Below are 12,803 nucleotides of genomic sequence, written 5' to 3'. Positions count from 1 at the left end.
CAGCTATCAGTTAGAGTCCCATGATGAGGTTTTCTTGCTGAAAATCACTACTTCTGTGATGTTGGTTTTTAGCTTGAGACATTTGTCTTTCATCCAGTTAGCAACTATGGTCACACATGCGGTGAACTCATTAATTGTGTTGAGGGTCTTGTCTGAGAGGGAGAGTTTGAGTTGGACAAAAGCATGTTGATGTTGTGTGGACAGATGACATTGGCAGAGGGATCATATATACATTGAAGACGGTGGGACTGAGCGATGAACCTCTAGGCACTTCGCAGATGAGTTTGCAGACTTTGAAAAAGTAAGCTGCCAGGCTGACAGCTTGTCCTCTATCCATTAAGAAGGAACAAATCCAGCGGAGAGTGGGTCCTTGGATGCCAAGCTCATGCAGGCGAATGATGAGTATAGAGTAGGAGACTGTGTCAAATGCTGCAGAGAGGTCCAGGAGAATGAGGGCTGCGGTGTTGCCTTTGTTAAGGATCATGTGGATGTCGTCTGTGGCAGCGATAAGTGCTGTTTCTGCACTGTCTGATTTCTGGACTGTGCGTCATGCAGAAGCTGGTGGTTGCTGAGGTTATCGGTGAGGCGTTGGTTAATTAGTTTCTCTAAGACCTTTGCTGCGTATGGTAGGAGCGAGATGGGTCTGTAGTTAGAGGGTGTAGCTGGGTTAGCGAATAGTTTCTTCAGCAGGGGCATGACGGTGGCATGTTTTCAAGTGTCCAGGAATGTGGCAGGCGTTGGAGGCAGGATGCTTGATATATATCCAGTGCCTGAAACAAACATCCAGTACAGGATAAAAGTGATAAATAATGTGTGAAGAATGAGTGATGCCGTCTGCTGAAAATGTAAATGACAGTACTTCTCTCTTTATGATACATTTTTATAGGTCTAGCTGTCCGAGATACTTTGGCAAGCGCAGGTGTGACCAATGCATTTCCCATAACTTAGCTGGGGATAATGCTTATTTGGAGATTGGTCAATCCTGTCAGAGACTGCCAGGAATACATTGATATATTGTCGGGTTCTGAAGCACCTTTTCCCAAAAAATAGATACATACAAGAAATCCACATTATATGTTTTGAAAGTCTTAAATATTATAAGCCCGGTTTACTGCCAATTATATTTTAAAAATGTGAAAAAGATAAAATGCAATACATTAAAAAAACTTTAAATCTTGACAGCATATCAGATGGCAATCATTAAATCACATCTACGAAAGAATCAATCTCTATTAAAATCCTTCGCCTCTTAGCCACTAACTAATGTCAAAATTAGCACATAATGCGGTCTTAACGAGTTTAATAGATGGCTTGCATATCTTTTTCTGATAATTAAAAGGTGTTTTCCCTGTCTGGAACTTTGCCTAGAGAAGTGACACCAATCTTTTGTCATAGTTATGCCCTACTGCTCCTGAGAAAATGACCTTCAAGTTGACTGTTTTTGACTTTGATGCTCCCTCGAAATTCAGAAGCTTCTCTCACCGCTAAAATGCTCATGCATCGATATTATATACTGATTTCCAACATTATAATGCGAAAAATAGGCTTTGTGACTTGTGATGTAAGGTGTAAAAAACGAGTGAATTCTCTTGCACCCTTGCATCAACTTAATGTGTTTCTTTCTATAAATCATACTGGAGGAGTAAATACCATATGAACCACCGATGCACTATCAATCTATCCCAAAACATCATTATTCTGTGAACACGTGTGAATGAAATAACACATGAAAACTGCACTTTCACTATAGGCATTTATGATGATGAATTCAGAAATAAATTAATGCAATCAGGGCTCAGAAAGCTCGAAAAGGGCAAAATACATGGCACCCGCATTCCATTACCGTCCATATTATATATGAGCAGTACTGTGAGCAATGTCTCTATACTCTGCCAAGCCTAGTTGGTTTATATAGATACCGCACTTCAGATTATTGGACTAAAACACATTATGTCCAACTCCTGATGGTGTGCCCTCTCCATATTGTTTGTTGGAACCACTTTTAAAAATGAGTATTAAATAATCAGTGATTTAGGGTAGCCCCTGCTTAGAGTGGCCATGCCTCACAAAATGGGCAATCACTATGAGAATCTGGATTTTTTTTGAGGTGGTTGATTACCCACCTCAAAAGACAATTACAACCTTGGTCATGGTGAACCCTCATAGTCAATAAACTGACCTGACTCATCCCCCAGGTAGCCTCGGCACAGAGCGGACAGGCTTAACTTGGGGCAATGTGTACAGTATGTATGCAGTACCAAAACAGTAATACAGTCAAAATGCTAAACAATAAGAATCCAAAAATGAATTAGAAAGATGGAGTACAATTGAATAAACAAAATGACACCAAAGTAACAAAACTACAGTAAGGTGAATAGGATTTAAGTATTTTAAAAGGTCTATGTAGAAGTTACGTCGAAAAGCACAAAGTGCCAATGAAAGTCGATGGTTGTAGTCAGAGGTGCAACTAGAGCCACATTTCGGGGGATGGGGGGCTACTAAAACTTTCGGGGGGGGGGAGGGGTCTGATTCTTCCAGCAGTTGGCAGGGTGGAGATGCAGGGGCTCTCAGAAGTGATGAAAAACAACAAAGCCTCGTTAACAAGTAAATGGTCTTTTAAAGACCTGTGAAGTACTCGGATGCGGCTGTGTGTGTGCCCGGGAAGCTGTCTCAGCCCGGGCTGACACACATGATGGGGGGGCCTGAAGCCCTTTGAGCCCAATGGGCGTTGCGCGCCTGGCTGTAGTAGACTGGGACCTAAGTGCAATTCGAGGCTGACCGTGATGGAGTGCTTTTCAGATACATCAACCAGTTTTGGCCTGGTCAAAGATTTTTCCTTTTGGTTTTATCCTTTAACCTTAATCCACCACAGAAGTACACATCTAAAGCCCTCCAGGACTCCAAGGGAGGCACTTAGAGACTCACAGGGTATCAGGCATATGCCAACAGCAGGTTCTCCTCTAGGTCCCATTGCCACTGGTCAGCTGGGTACATCTAGGACTAGGCCTCTTGTAGCTTGTTGCATCCCTGTAGCTTGAACCGTATAGCCCTTGGAGTCTACTTCTTTTTCTTGGGTACAAGAGGGAGCAGGTCATGGACAGCAGGTGCAGTACTCTTCTGATCTTCTGCAGATCCAGGAAGTGTTCTGATTCTGAAGTGGGTGAATGTAGGCGCCACATATATTCCAAACATAAATGAGAGAGTGAGGAACAACGAAGCTCGTCCTTCTCCCCTAGGCACTTATGACAAACAAAAAGAATGAGCAAAATGAAATCTCAATCGACCAGCATCCTGTTAGTCAATTAGTTGTCTCCCAGGAGAAAAACCTATTAGATTTTTTAAAGACCCCACAACCACCAACCTAGTTAGTGGCATTCTTTATCGTCGGGTTCCGGCTTAGGGGGGCCGAATGCCTCCTAGGTGTGCTGCGACGCCTGACTACAGTGCAGCAGGATTTATTGGAGTGAACAAGTGAATATTAGTGAGTGTGAACCTTAAAGCTACCTCCAGGATACTCAGTCAGATAATGATAATTGTAATAAAGAGTTCCGGGGGCAGGATTGAAATCAAGGGTGGATGTGGAAGAGAAAAAATGATCTCACACATCCAAAGAAAGTGAAATAGTCTACATGTTTCAGCCAATCAAGTCTATGCCAGGAGACTTTCTTCAGGACCAGTGCTGCTAGGGCCGAAAGCAACCTTAAGCAGGCATCGTGTACGCACATACCCTACGGTTGTGGCTGTAATCAAAAGGAGGACTCAGAGTCAGAGGAGCCCCCCCTGCTTGCGCCCGCTTACTTCCTCAAGCCCTTCTGCCTGCTCGGTTACCTACTTTGGCCTTCAGCGGAATCTCAACGATGCTGTGCATTTTGCCACTGAGGGCTAAATAGCGGTGTACTCATTACTGTGACCCTGCTGCCTGCACGTGTTGACGTCACGGTATTCGAATGCTACATCAAATTGGATGATGCTGCCAGGCTTTTAGGATTGTGTAACCCTTTCTTCCCCTTGGGGATTACTTGTGGATGTTCTGCAGTCAAGAAGGCTGCACAACATGTGGCCCTTATTACGAGACACAATCATGATATGGTTGTCACACCTGACATTGTTGCAAGTTTTATGAATGTTGAATAGCCCCTGAATGTGATAATACTAAAGAGGAATGTGGCTTGGTCAATTATTTTGTTCTGATTTGCAAAAAGTACAGACACAAGGAAGGGAGAAAAAAGGAAAATGGGGGGAGGGGCCTGAAATAGTCTAGAATCCCCAGTGATACATTAATTACACCCAGCTAATCAGTGTCAAAAGAGAACAGAATAGGCTTAAGGTGACATGACTACAGCCCCACAGTTACTTGTGATTTCACGCAAGGTCATGGATCAAGTGTGTTAAAAACAAACACTACAATGTCAGTCTGGGTGAGTATATAACACACGAAACACAGGGGGTCTAACAGCCAAATTTGAGAGGCTACACTGTCGATACTGAGTCAACAAGATCTCAAAATATCTTTATCGCACACACATAATGTGTTAATAAAGATAAAGAAGGAAAAAAGGCTAACATTACATGCATAGAGGAGACCGGTACATCATCGATTATTCGTAAAATGGCTGATTAATCCACAACAGATTGTAAAGGGTTTCCATCAAATTAGACTCAATGATCATTCCTATCATTTGGCCAAACCCATGTGCAAATGAGGCTGGTCCCCTGATCAGTGGGACACTCAGCTCCGCACCTTATTGTTGTATCAGGATTTGGTCCACCAAATACACAAACCGTCCATGATGACTGATCTTTTGATGGTAAAGTAAGAAGAAATAGTGCAACAAACAAAAAAGTGATTTAAAAAGGATGGAATGTCCTCCTTCTAAATACTTTATTCTACGGACTGGACACGCCTCCTAATTAAAAAATAGAACAGTGCAAAAGAAGACAGTGACAATTATCTGTCCACATAAGGGCCAACATGTTTCTGCCTAACGGGTATTTAATCCCTTGGCATTCGTCAGGGCCTCTGCTCGTATAATAGTTGCACTCCTAATAGTGAAATATAGAATTCACCACCATCACCAAAAACAAATTATAATAAAACTGGTTTGAAACGGTACAACCTGTAACAACCATGGACATTAACCCTCCGATTCACAATGATTACTGTGAATTCTGTGAAGGAAAACGTTATATCATTAGTACTGTATTCGATGCATCAGTCTCATGTGCATAGTGTGTCACCAAACCAACCAATAATGTGTGTCAGAAAATTAATTTTTATGCTTACCCTTTGTGGTAGGGCAATAGACCTCACTTCACCTGGACACTGCTCAGGTACTAAGAGGCCCCGCACTACAAAGATATAGGGAAAACAAAAGAATGTGGCAAAGTACTATAAAGAATTTTTTTTTGCTTTATACCCTGCCTATGATCATTCCTATAACCAAATGCCCTGTATCTAGAGGCAAAACATGTGAGGTAGATAAACACCCCAAACTCAGTGTACTAAGCCTCAAAATGACCCAGAAACTCGACTAAGACACCAAACTTTAAGGAAGATTAAAACTCCCTTGTATGCTCATTCAGGAATTTTACAACATACTGATCTACAAAACCTGTGATTTGCTAAAGTTTACAACATAGTATAGCTACAAATATTCTAAAAATATTCTGTGGTAGCTGCTCACCTTTCCGTCGGTACCTCAAGCTCCCATCTGAGACTTGGGGGAGGCACCGATCTGTAGGAGATGCTTGTATAAATAGTCTAGTGAGGGTTTGTTAGTGAAGTATCCCTCCACCTTTAGGATGTATACTAGATAGTGGCGATCTTATCATGTGTCCCTTCAATTGGTATATATTAATGGCAAGGACACTATTATCAGACATTTATTGTGAAGTAAGCCTTATTGGTCTTTATTTTCAAAAGAAAACTAAGGGCACTACTTTACGCTCGAAATCTCGCGAGATCTCGCGAGAGGAAGTGCTCAGAACTACCATATGATGTCATATCGGCCATCTTTGTAGTTCCTAACACAATGATCTGGTAATCATTAAACAGTCATTATTCCTCACGTGCATATGATGTTAGAATGCCCCCAGTGTTGTGAGTCACTACCTATTTTTCTCCATAATAAGCCTGCTTGAGCTTGTTTTCTTAGGAACAAGAGCGCACTACTTAGCGCTCGAAATCACGCGGGAAGATGCGCTCAGAACTACCCGATGACAACATATCGGCCATCTTTGTAGTTCTGAAGGCTCCAACCTGTATATCATAGAATCACGATTGACCATGTGTTGTTTTTGAAAAAGTACCAGTCATTGGGCAATGACAGCTGCCCAGTGATGTCATTTCGGACATCTTTGTAGTGCAATGACTGCAACCTATTGGTCCGTGATATTCCAATGTTGTTTTTGGGAACACAAATGCTCTAGGTAGTAAGCCAAGAGTGGCCTCAGAGTGTATTCAATGGGCATAACTATGCAGATGCTCCAAAATCTTAAAATGTGGGAACCATCCTAATGGTTGTGCATAGCTATATGTCACCCTCCAGTGTATGTCAGAAAACTCCCATAATCAAACCTATTTGTGAAATTATGAGAAGAGTGTGAGCAAAGTAATTCAGGCATGAATCAATATGTACAACATGTTTATATAGACCCACCCTATTACAGTCAGTATATCCCAGTTATTACTCACTAGTGCCAAGGCTACAGGGAGGTCCAAGGAATATCATCATTTAATCCTTCTGTATCTGTCCGAAGTTTATAAATCCATTTTTGCTCTTTTCTAAAAAGGTAACCCGACACATCACTTATGTGACTGGGTATATATGGCTTCTCCAGGACAGTCCATTGGAAATCCGTTTCTAGATGTGCATGCTCCAGGAAATGTCTCGTAAGCTTAGTGTTGTTTTTCTTGCAACGAAAAGAACTCTTGTGTTCCAACATCCTGGTGCGGACTTTGCGGGTCGTCATACCCACATATCGTGTGGCGCAAGGACATGTCAGCATATAAATCAGATTGGTACTATTGCAATTACTATAGTTACTCTGCAACCAAGGTCTCGTGGTGCCTATATCTATCTCCTTCGTATGTTTGGTCTGAGGGCAGACTGAGCAAATGCCGCAAGGGTGATGCCCGACAGCTGGTGGAAGGTTCCACAGTGTTCCACCAAGTTTCCTAGGGAGCTCTTTTGGGCGTGTGTGAACAAGTCGATCCCGAATGCTGCTTGCCCTTTTGAACGCAAACAAGGGTTGCGCAATTTTCTCTCTCCCATGGTTCAGAAGGCGCCAGTGTCTTTTGACAATCTTCTGGATGGCATTGCTTCTAGTATTGAAGGTGCTCACGAAAGTGAGTCTAGTCAGAGGTGGTTTAGGGATTGGAGCTTCCAGGAGGGCCTCCCTATTGTTGTTAACCGCTCTCTTTTTTGATCTTTTTATGAGTGAATTAAGATAGTGTCTGTCCCGTAATTGTCCACAAAGATTCCTAGCATGCACCTCAAAGTCCTCTCTATTGGAGCAGTTCCTGCGAACCCGTAGGAACTGGCCATATGGTAGATTCTGGCGCAGGGATTCAGGTGGTAGCTCTCGTAAAGGAGAAGTGAGTTCCGCGCCATAGGTTTCTTGTACAGTTCACTCTGCAATCCTGCAGTAGTGACATAGATCGACAGATCTAGGAATGCAATTCTTTCCTTATTTGTTTCCATGGTGAATTTAAGAAACTGGTTTCTACTGTTTAGCCATTGGTGGAATTCATTAACAGAATCCACTGTGCCTCTCCACACCACCAACACGTCGTCAATATAACGCTTCCACCACCTAATAGAGGTGTGGAAGGGGTTGGTGGGTGTCAGTACGTGTTGTTGTTCGAACTGGTGCACGTATAAATTCGCCAGACTCGGCGCGAAAATGCTGCCCATACTCGTACCCGAGATCTGGAGAAACAGCTTGTCCTCATACTTGAAAAAATTCATTTTCATGGTTATAGTTGCCAAAGCCATTATAAATGGTACAGGGGTGATAGTTTCACATATACTATCCCTCAGGATGGATGTTACGACTTCCAAAGTCTCATCCTGAGGGATAGAAGTATACAGTGATTCTACATCGAAAGCGACCAGGAGGTCTCTTTCAATATCATAATCAATTTCTGGAAGGACACGCAAGACATCTTTAGTGTCCTGCACATATGTAGGCATTTTCTGTACAATTGGCCGCAGAAAATGATCGACAAAAGTTGACAATGGCTCCAGGAGAGACCCTATTCCTGAAATAATAGGCCTACCAGGCGGTGGCCTCTGTGGTTTGTGTACCTTTGGTAAAAGGTAGAAATAAGGAGTGGTTGGGTGTTTAGCAACCAAATAAGTCGCCTCACTTTGAGTGATCCACCCCTCAGATAAAGCTTCTTCCACCATATCCTGTATCTGTTTAGTCACCTCTTCTGTAGGATCTGTAGACAAGGGAGAGTATGCCTGTCTATTGTTTAGTTGTCTATAGCACTCAGTCTGGTAATCCGTGGTATTTAAAATAACTATAGAGCCGCCCTTATCTGCAGGCTTTATAGTTATTAAATGATCCTCTGAAAGTGATTTCAGTGTCATTTGTTCTGATTTGGTAAGGTTGTTAAATGACCTGACTGTTGTGCTCCACAGTGAAGCAATATCACCCGCAACAGCTTGCTCAAAGGCTAATACCTGTGGAGGAACCGTGTGAATAGGTGGCTGGAATATAGAATTTGGTCTAAGACCGGTGTTTGTGTCGCAATCAGCATTAATCTGATCCTTGAAGAGATAGTGTAATCTAAGTTTCCTGAAAAACTGACTCAATTCGCATTGGAAAGTGAATGGGTCCCCATGATTCGTCATGACGAAACCCAAGCCTTTATTGAGTACTTGTTCTTCAAGTGGAGTTAGTATCTTGTTAGATAAGTTGACTACGAGGGATTGTTCGATGGGCCTGCTTTCTGGTTCTTGGCAGTTTGGCTCCGTGTACCTGCATGTGGGCCTGTCTGGTCTTCCCATTGTACAACTGTGTTTTGTGCTGCTCGCCTTTTGCCTCTTGGTCGGCGTGGGCCAAACCCTAAAAAATGTTGAGAATTGTAGGCATTTGGAAACCCTTGGAAATTCAGCGGAGGTGGAGGTACAGGGCAAGGCTGTTGGTTCGGTGGAAAACCCCAAGGGGTGGGTGGCCACCATTGCTGGTATGGATCAATATGTTGATTGCCATATGAGTAGGGTCTGTTCCCCCTACCTCTCCCACGTTGTGGAAAGCTAGGAGCGCCCGTGTTGGTGTTGTCTGGATCACTACTGTCAGACCCTGAACTAGAGTAGTTAGACCCATAACGTTTTCCATTGTTTCTGTATACAGGTGGTGTGTACGTATCGCTCGTATAGGGGTACACACGTTCATGCTTCCATTTACTCAAATCTTTTTTGAATTTATTATGGGAGTTTTCTGACATACACTGGAGGGTGACATATAGCTATGCACAACCATTAGGATGGTTCCCACATTTTAAGATTTTGGAGCACCTGCATAGTTATGCCCATTGAATACACTCTGAGGCCACTCTTGGCTTACTACCTAGAGCATTTGTGTTCCCAAAAACAACATTGGAATATCACGGACCAATAGGTTGCAGTCATTGCACTACAAAGATGTCCGAAATGACATCATTGGGCAGCTGTCATTGCCCAATGACTGGTACTTTTTCAAAAACAACACATGGTCAATCGTGATTCTATGATATACAGGTTGGAGCCTTCAGAACTACAAAGATGGCCGATATGTTGTCATCGGGTAGTTCTGAGCGCATCTTCCCGCGTGATTTCGAGCGCTAAGTAGTGTGCTCTTGTTCCTAAGAAAACAAGCTCAAGCAGGCTTATTATGGAGAAAAATAGGCAGTGCCTCACAACACTGGGGGCATTCTAACATCATATGCACATGAGGAATAATGACTGTTTAATGATTACCAGATCATAGTGTTAGGAACTACAAAGATGGCCGATATGACATCATATGGTAGTTCTGAGCACTTCCTCTCGCGAGATCTCGAGCGTAAAGTAGTGCCCTTAGTTTTCTTTTGAAAATAAAGACCAATAAGGCTTACTTCACAATAAATGTCTGATAATAGTGTCCTTGCCATTAATATATACCAATTGATGGGACACATGATAAGATCGCCACTATCTAGTATACATCCTAAAGGTGGAGGGATACTTCACTAACAAACCCTCACTAGACTATTTATACAAGCATCTCCTACAGATCGGTGCCTCCCCCAAGTCTCAGATGGGAGCTTGAGGTACCGACGGAAAGGTGAGCAGCTACCACAGAATATTTTTAGAATATTTTTAGCTATACTATGTTGTAAACTTTAGCAAATCACAGGTTTTGTAGATCAGTATGTTGTAAAATTCCTGAATGAGCATACAAGGGAGTTTTAATCTTCCTTAAAGTTTGGTGTCTTAGTCGAGTTTCTGGGTCATTTTGAGGCTTAGTACACTGAGTTTGGGGTGTTTATCTACCTCACATGTTTTGCCTCTAGATACAGGGCATTTGGTTATAGGAATGATCATAGGCAGGGTATAAAGCAAAAATAAATTCTTTATAGTACTTTGCCACATTCTTTTGTTTTCCCTATATCTTTGTAGTGCGGGGCCTCTTAGTACCTGAGCAGTGTCCAGGTGAGGTGAGGTCTATTGCCCTACCACAAAGGGTAAGCATAAAAATTAATTTTCTGACACACATTATTGGTTGGTTTGGTGACACACTATGCACATGAGACTGATGCATCGAATACAGTACTAATGATATAACGTTTTCCTTCACAGAATTCACAGTAATCATTGTGAATCGGAGGGTTAATGTCCATGGTTGTTACAGGTTGTACCGTTTCAAACCAGTTTTTTCATAATTTGTTTTTGGTGATGGTGGTGAATTCTATATTTCACTATTAGGAGTGCAACTATTATACGAGCAGAGGCCCTGACGAATGCCAAGGGATTAAATACCCGTTAGGCAGAAACATGTTGGCCCTTATGTAGACAGATAATTGTCACTGTCTTCTTTTGCACTGTTCTATTTTTTAATTAGGAGGCGTGTCCAGCCCGTAGAATAAAGTATTTAGAAGGAGGACATTCCATCCTATTTTAAATCACTTTTTTGTTTGTTGCACTATTTCTTCTTACTTTACCATCAAAAGATCAGTCATCATGGACGGTTTGTGTATTTGGTGGACCAAATCCTGATACAACAATAAGGTGCGGAGCTGAGTGTCCCACTGATCAGGGCACCAGCCTCATTTGCACATGGGTTTGGCCAAATGATAGGACTGATCATCGAGTCTAATTTGATGGAAACCCTTTACAATCTGTTGTGGATTAATCAGCCATTTTACGAATAATCGATGATGTACCGGTCTCCTCTCTGCATGTAATGTTAGCCTTTTTTCCTTCTTTATCTTTACTAATACGTTATGTGTGTGCGATAAAGATATTTTGAGATCTTGTTGACTCAGTATCGACAGTGTAGCCTCTCAAATTTGGCTCTTAGACCCCCTGTGTTTCGTGTGTTATACATTCAGTTGGTGCTGGGGATAAAATCAGGTGTGGGTCTTTAAAAAATATATATCCCTTGGGCCCTATTTTAAATGGTTTTGTTTAATCTAGTCTGGGTGAGTATGCAGCTATGGGGCCATGACATTAAAGAGCTTGAGACAGTGAAATCCTCAAATCAATGGGTGAATACTGGTAGTAGAGTCCCTGTCCTGTCGGGTCCCTACATATGTTGGTTTTTGTGAAGTTCCTGCCATAACACAGGGACTGAGTCAGTTGAGGCTTATTGTGTTCCATGGTATATTATTGTTCAAAGCAAACACAAGGAAACCCGTTAATATGTGTGGATAAGCAATATATCCATCTGTGTTCCTTTTCAAAATGGAGATTCTGCAGGTCATTTAGGTTGGGTTCAAGTTGTTCAACTATGACCCATCATAAGTCATTAGTAGTGTGTCCTTTTAGGAAATGATCTGTCATCTTTGTGGCATTGCGTTTACATCTGATATTGCTGTGATATTCACAGATCCTGGTTTTGATCTTCCTGCTGGTCATGGCTATATACCGCAGCTGGCAAGAGCATATTATCATGTATATGACATTTATCGAGTTACAGTTGGTATGTTTCTTTAGAACCCTGTTCTTATTGGGTTCGATCTCTATGGTCTTAGCCATGCTAGTGAGGTGGCACACACTGCTATTTCCACATACGTAGTTCTCCTTTACATTGGGAAAACCCCAGATATTCAATACTGTAGTGCGTTGCTCAGCGTTCTTCTTTGGAGGAGTTGTGACCAGTTGGTCTTTTAGACTCCTAGTCCTTGTGAACGAGAAGAAGGGTTTGTCCCAGTTGAGGCTGCCTATTTGTAAAATCCGCCAGTGTTTATTTATTATTTTGGTTACTTCATTAGCAATGGTGCTGTAGGTTGTGACACGTGAGAAGTACTGTGGTATCCGTCCGATGGGTTTCTTCCAAGAGGGCGTCTCTGTTCTGTTGGCAGGCTCTTTTTCTGGTGGACCTGATGATTTGTTCGGGATAGTCATGGTCCCTCAATTTAGCTGAAAAGTTCTTGTCCTGGGCATGGTAGTCCTCCACTCTACTGCAATTCCTTCTCTTAAAAACCGGCCATACTGCAAGTTCTCCCCCAGAGCCATGGGGTGAAAACTATCAAACTTCAGTAAGGTGTTTTTGGCCGTAGGCTTGTAGAAGGTCTTAGTTTGTGATCTACCATTTTCAGCAAAGATGGTGAC

General features: G+C 42.3%; 1 long non-coding RNA gene across 1 annotated transcript in view; it reads right to left on the bottom strand.

Moving 5' to 3' along the window:
* LOC146866955 (uncharacterized) overlaps positions 1–5,729 on the bottom strand; it is a 90,910-nt gene extending 85,181 nt beyond the window's left edge. The window contains exon 1 of the long non-coding RNA XR_014960946.1: positions 5,685–5,729. This is a non-coding gene — a long non-coding RNA (uncharacterized LOC146866955). The remainder of the gene's footprint in view (positions 1–5,684) is intronic.
* Between the last annotated feature and the right edge of the window lie 7,074 nt (positions 5,730–12,803).

Source organism: Triturus cristatus, chromosome 1_2, assembly GCF_964204655.1.
Source record: "Triturus cristatus chromosome 1_2, aTriCri1.1, whole genome shotgun sequence".
Lineage (NCBI taxonomy): Eukaryota > Metazoa > Chordata > Amphibia > Caudata > Salamandridae > Triturus > Triturus cristatus.
The sequence above is the reverse complement of the archived record's forward strand: the minus strand, read 5'-3'. Positions and strand labels throughout refer to the sequence as shown.